This window comes from Cyprinus carpio, chromosome B3, assembly GCF_018340385.1.
Source record: "Cyprinus carpio isolate SPL01 chromosome B3, ASM1834038v1, whole genome shotgun sequence".
In the NCBI taxonomy this organism is placed as follows: Eukaryota; Metazoa; Chordata; class Actinopteri; order Cypriniformes; family Cyprinidae; genus Cyprinus; species Cyprinus carpio.
In genome coordinates, this window is record NC_056599.1 from 38,669,485 (window position 1) to 38,684,731 (window position 15,247).

Genomic DNA, 15,247 nt, shown 5'->3' on the forward strand with positions numbered 1-15,247 from the left:
ACAGAAAATGATGCACAACCAACCACCGACGAGATAAACACAGCCTTATGAGGATTGTCAATCAAAATTGATTCAAAAATTTGAGTGAACTTCACAAGGAATGGATTGAGGGCTGGGTCAAACGCATCAAAGATGCCCACCACACACAGACGTGTCGAGGACTTTGGCTACAGTGTCTGTAGTCCTTCTCTGTTAAGCCACTCCTGAACCACAGACACGTCAGAGGCATCTTACCTGGGCTAAGGAGAAGAAGAACTGGACTGTTGCCCAGTGGGTTCCAAGAATCCTCTTTTCAGACGAGAGCAAAAGTTTTGTATTTCATTTGGAAAACCAAGAGCTTCCTAGATTATGGAGGAAGGGTGGTTGAAGCTCATAGCCCAAGTTGCTTGAAGTCCAGAGTCCTTAAGTTTTTCCACAGTCTGTGATGATTTGGGGTGCACATGTCACCTGCTGGTGTTGGTCCATTGTGTTTTTTGAAAACTAAAGTCACTGCACCCGTTTACTAAGAAATTTTGGAGCTCTTTATGCTTCCTTCTGCTGATCAGCTTTTTGAAGATGCTGATTTCATTTTCCAGCAGGATTTGGCACCAAAAAGTTTGGTTAAATGACCATGGTGTTGGTGTGCTTGACTGGCCAGCAAACTCACCAGACCTGAACCCCAGAGAGAATCCTATGGGTATGTGTCAAGAGAAAATGAGAAACAAGAGACCAAACAGTGCAGATGAGCTGAAGGCCACTGTCAAAGAGACCTTGGCTTCCATACCACCTCAGCAGTGCCACAAACTGATCACCTCCATGCCACGCCAAATTGAAGCAGTAATTAAAGCTAAAGGAGCCCTAAACAAGTATTGAGTACATGTACAGTAAATGAACGTACTTCCAGAAGGCCAACAATTCACTAAAAATGTTTTTTTTTTTTTTATTGGTTTATGATAAATATTCAAATTTGTTTAAGACAGTGAATTGGTGGGGTTTTGTTAATGTGAGCCAAAATCATCACAATAAAAAGAAAGCCAAACACTTAAAGTACTTCACAGTCTGTATGCACTGAATGTATTTAATACAACCAGTTTCACACCCAATTGAGTTAAATATACTGAAATTAACTTGTCCACGACATTCTCATTTATTGATATGCACCTGTATATATTATGTTATTTCCTGTTCGGCAGGCCTGTGCTCCCTTGTTCCACTGGAACGTGCTTACCGAAAAGGAGGAAGCCATGAATACCACCTGTTTGGGAACTGCCAGCTTTTGGGACATGCAAACAGGAAAGCTGGCACTTACTAACGCCCCCTGCAGGGAATTTATGTCGAGGGTTTTACGTCAAAGGCTGTAAGATGCTGCATTTACTGCTGCCCTATTGAGAAATATAGCCGCTATGATTACAGTTCTGTTTTAAATATGCATTATAAATTCTCTGTGATTTCATTGTCTAATGTTTCACGCTTCAAGCACTCTGACCAATAATGGCCCAATCCCTATGTGCAGATCGTGACAAGCGTTACTGTGAGGCTGGATTTACCACAGATATCACAGAGGTTCCTTGCTTCTCTTTTAATGACAGTGGAGTAATCTGAATAGAGCTATTTTGAATGTATTTGCATATCCAAGTCACCAACGAATGAATGAATGAAATTCCTTACCATACAATTGCCATTATATGCAATACATATGATACCATAAAAATATTTATTAAATGGTTATAACATGGAAATATATATATATATATATATATATTAATCATATATATATATATATATATATATAATTATATATAATTGATATATATAATAAATCTCTTTTTTTTTTTTTTCCTTTATTTAAAAACAATGGTTTTGACAGAATGGCAGAGTGATACTCGGTGCACCAGGAGGCTATTATTTTCAAGGTAAGGTATGTTAGAAAAGCTACAGCATGTAGAGGAGGCGATCTTACAAAGAATGTTCCCTCTAGTCTAGAACAAGGCTGATTTTACTACAGTGATTCAAATATTTGAAAAGATGTTTTTGTTTTTAAATGTTAATTGACAGAGCACTTTCAGTGGGGTTTATATGACTTTGTGAAGTGTACTGTCACTTCCGCGGCACTGTCACACAGCTTTTCTCTTTACTTCAGGTCAGATCATCACTGCATCTCTTACTAACATCATTAGCAAGTGGCAGTACATCATCTCCCCCCTTCACTCAGTGAGAGATGAGACCAAAACTCCAGAAAGATTTTGACTACTAACGACCTGTATCCTGGGTAAGATGTGATGTCTGACATTAGAAACTGAGACTAAGTTATCTCTTTTTTTATATATAATAAGTACAGTATGATGATAAAATCATCCAGTGAAAGTTTTTGTTATTGTTCTGCATCATAGGATACTCTGTTGCTGCTGGCCATTTTAATAAAGACAGCATCACAGGTGATAAGTATAAATAACAAGCCATTTAATTTTTTTCATATATTCAGTTTAAAAATGCACACATGACTTTCATCTGCAGCTCTTATCTGCACTGTTTTTATTGTCGATGATTGCAGATTATGTTGTGGAGCGTCCCAAACGATTTGCACACCGCAGGCTCTGTAAGCGCTCTTTTACACTGTTACATGGATGATATGCACTTCAATTATCCTCGTGTACAGTTACACAATTGATTATGGAGTTGATCGGGTAAATTTGTTGTTGTACTATGCTTGTTTTTAGGTTAAAATAATAAATGGAGCAACTGAGCCCCTGCAAATCATGAAGGCGATTAGTGGCATCCAGGTTATTTGATTTGATTTGTAATACAGGATATGAACTAGTGAAAATTCTGTTTAATTTGTTCTCAATAGTCTATTATTGTTAAGCTATTACAATACTGTTTAAAGTTTGGGGTCAGTGATTTTTTTCATATTACAGGTGCATCTCAAAAAATGTGAATATTGTGAAAAAAAAAAATTTTTGTAACATTTTCAAAAAGTTAAACTTTCATATATTCTAGATTCATTACATGTAAAGTAAAACATTAAAATTTTTTATTTTTTTTTTTTATTTTGATGATTAGAGCTTACAGCTCATGAAAGTCAAAACTCCACTATCTCAAAATATTAGAATATGAGTTTAATTAAATGACCATCCCTACAAAATAAATTCTGGGGTATCTCTTGTTCCTTAGGGCCTTTTGCACCACAGAAAACTTCTCACACCAAAACTAACCATAAAAACACCAACGACACCCTCCACAAAGAGAGTAAGTTACAGAAGGTAATCACAGAAAGGAGTGGCTGTTCACAGAGTGCTGTATCAAAGCATATTAAATGCAAAGTTGACTGGAAGGAAGAAATTGGTTAGGAAAAGGTGCACAAGCAACAGGGATGATCGCAAGCTTGAGAATACTGTCAAACAAAGGTGATTCAAACATTTGGGAGAACTTCACAAAGAGTGGACTGAAGCTGGAGTCACCAAGCTCAGACGTCTTCAAGAAAAGGGCTACCAAGCCACTTCTGAAACAGAAACAATGTCAGAAGCATCTTACCTGGGCTAAGGAGAAAAAGAAACTGGACTGTTTGCTCAGTGTCCAAAGCCCTCTTTTCAGATAAAATCACATTTTGAATTTCATCTGGAAATCAAGGTCTGGAGTCTGGAGGAGGGACTGGAGAGGCACAGAATCCAAGCTGCTTGAAGTCCAGTGTGAAATTTCAGAAGTCAGTGATGATTTGGGCTGACGTGACGTCTGCTGGTGTTGATCTATTGTGATTTAGCAAGTCCAAGTGAATCCAGGAGATTTTGGAGCACTTTATGCTTCCATCTGCTACCAAGCTTTATGGAGATGCTGGTTTCTTTTTCCAGCAGGACATAGCACCTGCCCACAGTGCCACAACCACTTCCAAGTGGTTTGCTGACCGTGATATTACTGTGCTTGATTGGCCAGCCAACATGCCTGACCTGAACCCCATATGGAATCTATGGGGTATTTTCAAGAGAAATATGAGAAACAGTCAATCCGACAATACAGATGTGCTGAAGGCTCATAGGCCTCAGCAGTGCCACAGGCTGATTGCTTCCATGACACACCTGTCACTGATGCTGGAGGAGTTGTTTGCTAAAAGAGTCCCGAATGAGTATTTAGTGCATAAATGAACATACTTCAAAGAACTTGAACTTTTCCATTTTGCAATTCCTTTTTTTGATTGATCTTAGGAAATATTCTAATATTTTGAGATACTGGATTTTTGACTTTCATGAGCTGTAAGCTCTAATCATCGAAATTAAAACAAAACAAAAACTTTTGAAATGTTTTACTTTACAAGTAATGAATCTAAAATATATGAAAGTTTCACTTTTTAAAATAAGTTACAATTTTTTTTCACTATATTCTATTTATTCTATTTTTTTGAAAACGCACCTATATATATATATATCTATATATATATATTATATATATATATAAAATTTTCTTCAGCTATTACACATTATATTGTTCAAAAAGTGTTCAAAAGTTTCAAACAAATGTTATTTTGAACTTTCTATTCATTAAAGAATCCTGAAAGATTATATATATATATATATATATATATATATTATAATATATATATATATATATATATATATTATGTATGTATGTATGTATACGGTTTCCACCATACAGCACAAACTGTTTCATATATATAATACATTTTCTTGAGAACCAAATTGTCATATTAGGATGATTTTTGAAGGATCATGTGATATGACTGCTGAAAATTCAGCTTTGCATCACAGGAATAAATGACATTTTAAAACGTATTAAAATAGAAAACAGTTATTTTGAATAGTAATACTTTTTTCATAATATTACTGTTTTGCCATATTTTTGATTGAATAATTGCAGACTTTGTGAGCATAAGAGACTTCAGAAACATGAAAAATCCTACCGATCCCAATTATTTGAATGGTAGTGTATGTTACCTTTATTTTTAATGCAGTAATGATACTTTTTGTCTGCTTTTCTGTAGATAGCGTCTTATTTTGGACATTCTGTGGCAGTAACAGACATCAACAGAGATGGGTAAATCATTCCTGCAGAGACCAATTTCTCTTTCTGGTAGTTCATGAGAATTGATCAAATGTTTTTATGAGATGAATTATACCCTCTCTGTGGTCATCAGGTGTGATGACATCCTGATTGGGAGCACCTCGTTTTTATGGAGCAGTTATCCACTCAGAAATTTCGAGAAGTGGGACAAGTCTATGTTTACCTGCAAAGAAAGGGCTTCTCCTTCTCCTCCAGACCCAACCAGATCCTGACAGGGACATATGCCTTTGGGCGTTTTGGCAGTGCTATAGCCCCTTTGGGAGACATCGACCATGATGGCTTTAATGGTAAGGACTTATCTGACATTATAGAGCAGGAATTGCAGTGAAAAAAACACATGAAGACACAAGACAAATCTGATGAAAAATCAGACAGTAGGCTCAAGCATTGATCTTTACAGGTTGTAAAGTCTTTACATTAGGCATTGTGGTTGCTGTTATACAAAATTACATTCAGCACCAGAATCTTATTTCTTTTCTAGTTACAAGCAAATGAATCTTGTCCACTTAAAAACAGCAGACGCTCAAGCAGTCTCATTTTTCTCAGCTATGAAAGCAGCATCTGAAAGTGATTTGACCTAAAACGGTCAGGTGTTCTTCGTCTGTCACAATATAATTCAGATTCATGTTGAGTTCTAGTGCTTAAGGTTTAAAAGAGATTAAACTGTACAAAAAAATAAAAAAAAAAATACTTTTAGATACTATCCAAAATAATCTAATAACTACTTTACTGTTCAAATATCACCATGTCTGCATTTTCCAATTAAATATAAATCAAAAACAGTAATATATTTAAGTATTATAAGATTTTAAAGTGACTGTTTTCTATATTTGAATATATTTGAAAATGTCATTTATTCCTGTGATGCAAAGCTGAATTTTCAGCATCATTAAGCTCCAGTCTTCAGTGTTTAATGATCCTTCAGAAATCATGATGGCTTGCCGCTCAAAAAACATTTCTCATTATTATCAGCGTTGAAAACAGTTATGCAACCTAATATTTTTGTAGAAATTGTGATACATTTATATTATAAAACTTTAAAGACATAATATTATTTTTTTTGTCTGTACAGTCACTTTTGACCAATTTTGGTGACCAAAAGCATTAGTTTCTTTCAAAAATAAATAAACAAACTCATACTAATATCAAAAGTTCGAATAATGTAAATAACACAATTTTACAATATTTTACTATGCATTCTCTTGCTAAATACTAACTTTTACTGTTAATTATGAGGTAATTTATACTCTTTACTTTACTGGCTGAAGAAACACTATATAATATATGATTTGTTATTCTTTCTCTATTTCATTATTTTCATTTATTATTCCTTTATCCTCAGATGTGGCTGTTGGGGCACCTGGCTCTGGTGAAGGAGGTCAAGTGTTTATTTACCTGGGTCAGAGTGATGGCTTGAGCAAACCAGTATGTTCAGGTCATTGAGAGCCCGTTTAAGACCCTCAAAGATCCTCCAATGTTTGGCTTCAGCATGAGAGGAGGGACAGATATTGATGATAATGGATATCCAGGTATGTTATATATTACTTAAAAATACTGGAAAGCAGTCAGGCTTTATTTCTTCTATAGAACTGAATAGAGGAAAATCAACAATACAATGAGATACATAAAATACATAAAGCCATAATAAAAGTATGGTGAAACTTTCATTGTATGGATCTCCATTTGTGTTAATTGGAAGAAAGAAAGTACTACAGATGAGATTTAATTTTTGGGATGAACTATCCCTTTAAATTAATTTTACCTTTAAATTAATTTTATTTTGTTCCTTTTTTCAATTTTGTCTCCAACCAATGTCAGCAAATGCTAGCTCTTTTCACCAGAACCCTGGGACCACTGTGCTCCTCCCATTACCTTCCATTAAAATCTGACCAGTAAACCTCAGCTGGGTCACTGCATCAAAATACCATAACCTTCCCAACAACCCCATGAAGCCACCTATGAGTCATGCTTAGAGTACAAAACCCACAAATAACCGAATGGTAGAGCCAACCTGAGCTTTAGAGATTGTCCTCAAGATGAATGTCTGTTGTGAACAATCTCACTAAGAGCCCCTTCCCACAATCCGTTGGAGGAGAGAAGGGCTGTCTGAGTCACCATGAGACAGGAATGCTTTAGTCAGTGCCACAGCCTTCTTATTACAGATATAAATGGAAATGGGCTCTGACACTGGGGTCCCAGTGTGGACATGGCAATGCTTTTTTGACACACAGCACCTGCCTCTTGAGAGGGACTCTTGGCAACTCTTTATCTCACTCTCTGTCTGTGGTGACTGATCTATTAGGTCTCTTCTGACAAGACAAAGTAGTACCCCGCCTCCCTTCCTCCAGTTTAACATGACTGTCATGTACCTTATCTCTCTCTGGATAGACCCATTCTGGATTTCAAGCATATAATATACCTTTGGGTTTTCCCCATTTAGATCTCATTATTGGCGCTTGGGGTGTGAGCAAAGTAGCAACCTACAGGTACCTGTTTAAAAATAATCCAAATTACTGTTAAAAACCCTTAAATTATTTATTGTAATCATATGGTTATATATGCTTCATAATTTTCAGTATATTGGTTTTAAACCAGAGGTTCTCAAACTGGTTTTAATTCAGGACCTGGATTTTGCACTGGACATCAAGTGGTGACCCAACACAGTACCAAAATGACTGTATCATATGAAGAAGAAAAAAAAGGGCTGTGAAAAATCTTTATTCTTATTTTACATAAGATAAAATAAAATAATTAATTAATAAAATAAATAAATAAAACATGAACAATAATTAATATATTCATAAAATACAAATAATCATGTATTTATTTATTTAATAATAATATAATAATATTTATTGAATTAATTAATAAATATTACCATGAAAAATATCCATGTACCATATACCATACCAAACGTAACATAAAATTATATGCACACTTGTATAAAGTCTAAATATGTGATCCTGGACCACAAAAAATAAATTAATTAAAAGAAATTCATAAGAGTTAATTTTTTTCTTTCCACTGATGTATGGTTTGTTAGGATAGGATAATATTTGGCCGAGATACAACTATTTGAAAATCTGGAATCCGAGGGTGCAAAAAAAAAAATCAAAATATTGAGAAAATCACATTTAAAATTGTCCAAATGAATTACTAACCAGAAATTAAGTTTTGAATAATTAGGGTAGGAAATTTACAAAATATCTTCATGGAACATGATCTTTACTTAATATCCTAATGATTTTGGCATAAAAGAAAAATCAATCATTTTGACCCATACAGTGTATTTTTGGCTATTGCTACAAATATCCCAGTTTTACTTATGACTGGTTTTGTGGTCCAGGGTCACATATACACTTCTTAAAAACAAAAAAAAAAAAAAAAAAAAAAAAAAAAAAAACCATTGGTTAAAAAAAAAAAAAAAAAAAAAAAAAAAAAAAAAAAAAAAAAAAAAACATGCCAAAGAGTTTGATGGTACACACAGCCTTTGATATTAACAGGAAAATTTAGCATTTTTTTCCCTGCTGTGGGTCGTGACTCGTGACCCACCAGTTGAGAACCACTGAAGTGATTCTGCGTGTTGGATCAATAATGTGTTTGGCTTTATCAGGGCACAGGCTGTAGTGAGGACACAGGCTCGAGTTTCATTCTTCCCTGATCTTTTGAACCCCGAAGACCAATTCTGTCAACTCCACCAGAGCAGCACCTTCGTTACTTGGGTAATGCATCTGAACTTAGTACAAGAGACAGCTTCATGTCATCATGATTCAAGTGGCTGACATTCATGCTTGATTAGTCAGCCATGAAAAGCTTCTCAAGGATTAGCAGAGTTCGGGTCAGCAATGGTACAGTAAGCATTGACTGCACCCACGTCTTTTTTTAGGACGAATGCACAATCACAATGCATCAAGGACCTTCATTGATCAGTGATGTAATCCATATTGTCTGCATGCCTTGAATTCAAACCCACATAGTTGTAGTATTTCTGTAGAATATTTATAATAAGCACTTGTTTTCTCTTTTCCATAGCTTTATAATTATGGCATGCATCAGTGTTTCTGGCCACAGGATTCCTGAGAAGATTGGTATGTGATCCATATGAAATTATTAATAGTGGTATACATAGTGGTAATAAGCATCCCTAATAATGCAAGTGTCCTGAAGCAAACATATATATATATGCCAAGTTCTGTCATGAAACTCTAGATGGCGCAGGCTGATGGGTCTTCAACGCAAACCAATGATATTCACAGTGATAAACTCCTTGGCACAAACTAAATTGGTTCATGTGGCAAACGCAGCCAAAGCGCTTGCTGCTTTATAGTTTAATGGCTGGTTAGCATACACTAGAGCATTTACTAGAGCATTTGTCAGTGCGCTTTCAGAGTTCCTGAAACCCTGCACTGCACTGTCATATCCATTACTATGCTAAAATCTTACGAGAGTTGTCATGATAGCTAGATAGATAATACATAGATAGATGTAGATAGATAGATAGATAGATAGATAGATAGATAGATAGATAGATACGATAGATTGATGATAGATAGATAGATAGATAGATAGATAATACATATACATATAAAGGGTCTTAAAAGAAAATATTTTGGGTGCATTGAAGGTGTCATAAAAGATTTGTGAGTTCTTGAACTGTTTGCAACATATTTTTTTTTTCTAGTGCTAAACACGGAGCTTCAGCTGGACAGAATGAAGCAGAGCATGGCCAGACGAACCCTCCTACTGGACTCCAACCAACCGTCCGCTTACTTCCATCTCTCAGTGGAGAGAAACTCAGCAGATGTCTGCAAGAACTTCACGGCCTACCTACTGGTGTGTTTCATCCTCTTCAACTATTTTTCAAAATACTGATGTGCAGGAACTGAGACGCACGAGTCCAGTGACCTTCACATCGCAGAACGATGTTTTTGAGTGCTGTTGAGAGTACAACAACTATATACACTCATAAATTAGATCTAGTTAGCGCTAAGTACAAACTGAAATGCTTTTGTGCTCCCAACTGCACAACAGATCATTCATGTGATTTTCTTGCTGCATTCAATTCTCTCACGTATCCTTTTTTTGTCATTTAAAATGCAAGCTGTTGCAGTTTTTTCAGTGGGTAATCTTTCATCTCATTCTATTCCTTTGTAGCCTGAGTTTAAGGACAAGCTGTGTCCAATCTTCATCTCAGTGAACTACAGCCTGGCTAACCCCAAAAGATGCAGTGCTGCATGGACAAAGTGTCGCCGTTGGACCAGGTGAAGGCTGGAATATATAGTTTTTGTCATTACAGCGACACGTACACGTTTATATGAACCTGTTGAAAGCTTTTGTTGTATCTAGACACGGATAATACTAAACTGTGGTCAAGATAACATCTGTATACCAGACCTGAGGTTGAAGGCAGTAGCGTAAGTTCCTTTGTTATCTTGTCACAGTTATAGTTATAAACCGGTTACAGAGAAGTAAACATTTGTCAAAAACAGGTCAAACACAACCAATCCTGATCGGAGATGAGAATCCAGCGCTGCTGATTATCGAGGCTGAGAATCAAGGAGAGGGAGCATATGAGACTGAGCTATATATCAGCCCGCCGGCACACACGCATTATCAGGGTGTAGTGAGCAACCAGGAGGTGAGGGTTTAGTCACTTCCTGTTTGTTGCAGACAGGATCACAAGTTACAGAACATCAATTCCAATCATGCTGTTGTGTGAACAGACCGTTACTGTTGTACTCTGAGAAATTTATATCAGTTTGCTTACAAAAAAGCAACAATGTTTAGTGGTGTGCCTTAAGGTGTTGTCACATTAGTGAAATTTTGGCATAATTTTGTGGGCAGAAATGTCCATTGTCAAGTGTAGCAAAACATGAAGCACAGATCAAATAGAAGTCACTTTTAAACCATGTTGGTCAACATGGCAAATTTGCATGACAAACTTGAACCCAGCGCAAAATCTGCACAAAGAAAACTTCTGCTTGCAAGCAAAATTCCAATTTGCATGGATTCCTATTGAAAGAAAAATTATGAAAATTCACTGAACAACAATAAATGTGACAACACCTTAAAAGGTGAGTTTATTCAGTCTGAGAGTTATTTATTTTTATGAATTTTATGTTTATTTATTTTGGTTTTTATGATTTATTTTAGTTAAATTTTTATGAATTTTATGTTCTTTTGTGTTTTATGTCTATTATCTGTCTGTGTCTGTGTGTGTGTGTGTGTGGTGTGTGTGTGTGGGTGTGTATAAATGTTGAGGTGTTTAGTCTAATATTAATATTATATTTACATATATATATATATATATATATATATATGTGTGTGTGTGTGTGTGTGTGTGTGTGTGTGTTTTGCAAATATGATTTACTAACAAATGACAACTCACATTGTGTGTGTTGGCCAGACAACTAGAGCAAGCCTAACAATTGACATCTGACTGCCCCCTTTCTGTCATCACACTTATTTTATGTTCATGTGAATAGTAGCATTATTGCTGGTTTGAGTCACATTAAGGTGTAAAATGTGTTGTGCAGAACTTCACTCACTTGGTGTGTGGTCAGAAAAAGGAGAACGGCTCAGTCATTGTGGTTTGTGATCTGGGAAACCCCATGGAGGCTGGACATCAGGTCAGGGTGACATGATCAACATAATGACCCACCTTGGGTGACCATTCATGTTCAGCCTGTTAAAGAAAATGTCGCTCTCGGTTGTTTTCTCTCATTCAGCTGAAAGCAGTCTTTACTTCAGCATGGGTGGCCTGGAACAGGTGGAGGACCACATCACATTCCAAATGCAAATACGAAGGTGTGAACATTCATAAAAACAAACCATCTGTGCTGTTAACAAAACAGAACAAAATGATGTCTCTGTTTTGCTAGCTTGTCTGCTCCATAAAAAATGCTAAACAACAATCATCATATTCTGTTTCTTCTAATTGATCTCTCTTATTGTTTTCAGTAAGAACAGCCAGAACCCAGACAGTAACCTGGTCCAATTGCAGGTTGATGTTAATGCTGTAGCTTCCCAGACTCCTTGAGATGCGTGGGTTAGTGCTGCTGCCATTTTCTTATATCATTTTTGTGTTCCCCCATTACAAAAAAAAAGCACTGAAACTGAAATTGAAGGAAGATAATGATGTGTTGGCTAAAAAGTAGAGTCAAAGCAACATTCTCATTTTTGTTATTTTTATGATGAAGTACTAAAATAATACAACTAAACAACAAATTTTAAAAACTATACAGACATATTAAAAAATAATAATAATAAAAAAAAAAAAAAACAAAACACACACAAAAAAACAAAAAAAAATATAAAAAAACAAAAACACTAAAAAAAAAAAAAAAAAAAAAAGGCCAATTCAAAATATTAACAAAATCTGTAAATGTTTATTGATGACACTAAATTAACACTGTTACAGAGTCTCTTCTCCGGTTGACTGTGTCCTGCCTATTGCTAAATGGGAGCCGAAGGATTTCCCAGAAGACTTGGATGAAGTAGGCCCACTCGTAGAGCATGTATATGAGGTAATATGCTCAGTCTAGGATTACAGTTAATACCTTCACTTAAGTGGTTTTCGCAATACTAAGCATAAAGTTTTTACTCTCCCTGTCTCAGCTAAGAAACATGGGCCCCAGTCCAGTCAAAGTTAATCTTACACTGGAGTTTCCTGTTTCACAAAATGAGTCCTATCTGCTCTATGTGTTTGCTAATGCCTCTGAAGAGCTCATCTCCTGTCAGACAGACTACTCCAACATCGACCCACATGGGGTGAGAGTGCCCCCTACTGACCCATCATTTCTAAATTAAACTTTCTGAACAAGTCCATTTGTCAGCAATATAATCTTAACACACTTTATAAACTATTAAAAAAGCACACCAATATCTGTAAACACTGGATTTTACCCTAACAACAGTTTACTGTGGTGGTACCATAGCACAGTATTACCATTTATTTTAATACATACTATTATTGATACTGATTTATGATACTGAATGATTACTATAATCATAACTATTGGGTTTTACATATCACTCCAAGATACTGTGGTATATCTATGGTACCATGTACAGTAAAAAATCCTATGATATATTTCCTTGTAAGTATAAATACGTCGTTTATGCAAGTGGCTAAGCGCGCAATAACTGCTGTAGGCTACCTTTGCTATTTATGTTGGTCCACAGTTAGTAACGATGAAGCCCTCCAGTACCCATGTTCATCATTTCAACAAACGTGGACCTGTCACAGAAAGCAGAATATGAAACAGCAAGTGGCAAAAATACTGTCCATGTGGTACGGTTTTTGGACTAATTTAGATTTTTTTTATTGTTTGTTGAATGTTTCTCACCGCATTTATTTGATCAAAAACACAGTAAAAACAGTAATATATATGAATATTATTGCAATTTAAAATACCTGTTCTCTATTTTGATATATTTTAAAAATATTCCTGTGATGCAAAGATGAATTGTAAGCAGCCATTACTCCAGTCCTTAGTGTCACATGATCCTTCAGAAATTATTCCAATACGATGATTTGGTTCTCAAGTAAACTTATTATGTCTTAGTCTTATGTCTTATTTTATCAACGTTAAGTTGTGCTGCTAATGTTTATTGTAGAAACTCAAATCGTCTTTTTTCAGAACACTTGAAGAATAGCACTTTTGGCATCAAATAAAAGAAATATTTGTATTTTGATAAAATGCAAAAGTATTTTATGTTGTTTTGTTTTGTTTTGTTGTTTTTTGTTTTGTTTTGTTTTGTTTCGTTTTGTTTTGTTCTTCTTTGCCAGTAGAGGGTGATATCACAGACTGGTCCCTCTTGTTACCAGTAGCTGTATATTCATAGAAATGTTGATAATTCTACAGTTTAAGCACATAGCTTGTACAAATGCCTCCATCTTTCATGTGACATTGTTATATCTCTAACTGTGCAGAACTGCTCTAGTGGTGAGCATTGTCTTCGGTTTGAGTGTGAGGCTGCAGGACTACAGAGAGATGAGAGGGCCATAGTGAGAGTGATGAGCAGACTGTGGGTACAAACCTTCTTAAAGGTGGGCAAAACTTTAAAGATCAAACACTAGGCATTTGATGAAATCATCTGATATTCATAGCTCTTTCTCTCTCTGTTTCTATTCTCCATTTGCTGCCCCAGAGACCATATGTGAATTTCGTTCTTCACTCCACGGCTCACTATGAGGTGGCAGATGTGCCCTCAAAAATCAAGCCAGATGTGCTGCCCAGAGGAAAAGCAGAGGTGAGACATTAGTTCTTTGGTTGGTTTGTATCATAAAATATAAGCAACTCCTCATTAAAACTCCTTGTAAATCTATCTAGACACATACAAATATAGTATGGAGACGCCCAGATGGACAAGAGGAGGTACCTGTGTGGTTGGTGGATAGTAGTGTCAGTCATCGCTGGACTGCTTCTACTGGCTGCACTGAGCGCCATCTTCTGGAAGGTACTTCTATATGGTGAACAGCAGGGGTGCTTTGTCCCATACAGGGCTCCTGGCCAGTAACAAACAAAGCATATCACTGTAAAAAAGATATATGTATGCTAACCACATGAATCTCCATTGAGTTTAACAAACAACACTGTATGTTTAAGGTGGGTTTTTTCAAGCGTAACCGTCCTCCATGTGAAGATGATGGCGATGACATGCAGCAACTGAGTGGAGAACCTAACGAGACATCTTGATGAGACGTCACATTTTTTATTTATTTTTTTTTAAGTTTGTTTGCTAATTTTATTCTATTTTTCTGTAATTGCATTAAATATGTACTATGGTTATAAAGCCAGCATTTGGGGATCATTTGAATGAAGTCTCTTATGCTCACCAAAGCTAAATTAGTTTGAACTAAACAGTAATATTGTGAAAAAATTTACAAAAAAGTGTTTTTGTATTTTAATATATTTTAAAATGTAGTTTATTCCTACTTATTTTCGCTGAATTTTTAGCATCATTACTCCAGTCTTCTGTGTCACATTAACCTTCAACAATCATTCTATCTAATATGCTTTATATTCAGGCAGAAATGTAGATAAATGAGCATTGTCTATTGTCAAATGTTATTAGTAACATTTGAAGTATTTCAGAGAGCATAAATGTCTCCAACCCACTGCCCTGTTTATTAGTAACATTTGAAGTATTTCAGATGGGGTGAGGATGCATTTTGATTATCACTCATAATCAG

At 35.6% G+C, this 15,247-nt stretch overlaps 1 pseudogene; it reads left to right on the forward strand.

The window, feature by feature from the left end:
* LOC122136837 overlaps positions 1–14,904 on the forward strand; it is a 20,350-nt pseudogene extending 5,446 nt beyond the window's left edge.
* Positions 14,905–15,247: the final 343 nt, after the last annotated feature.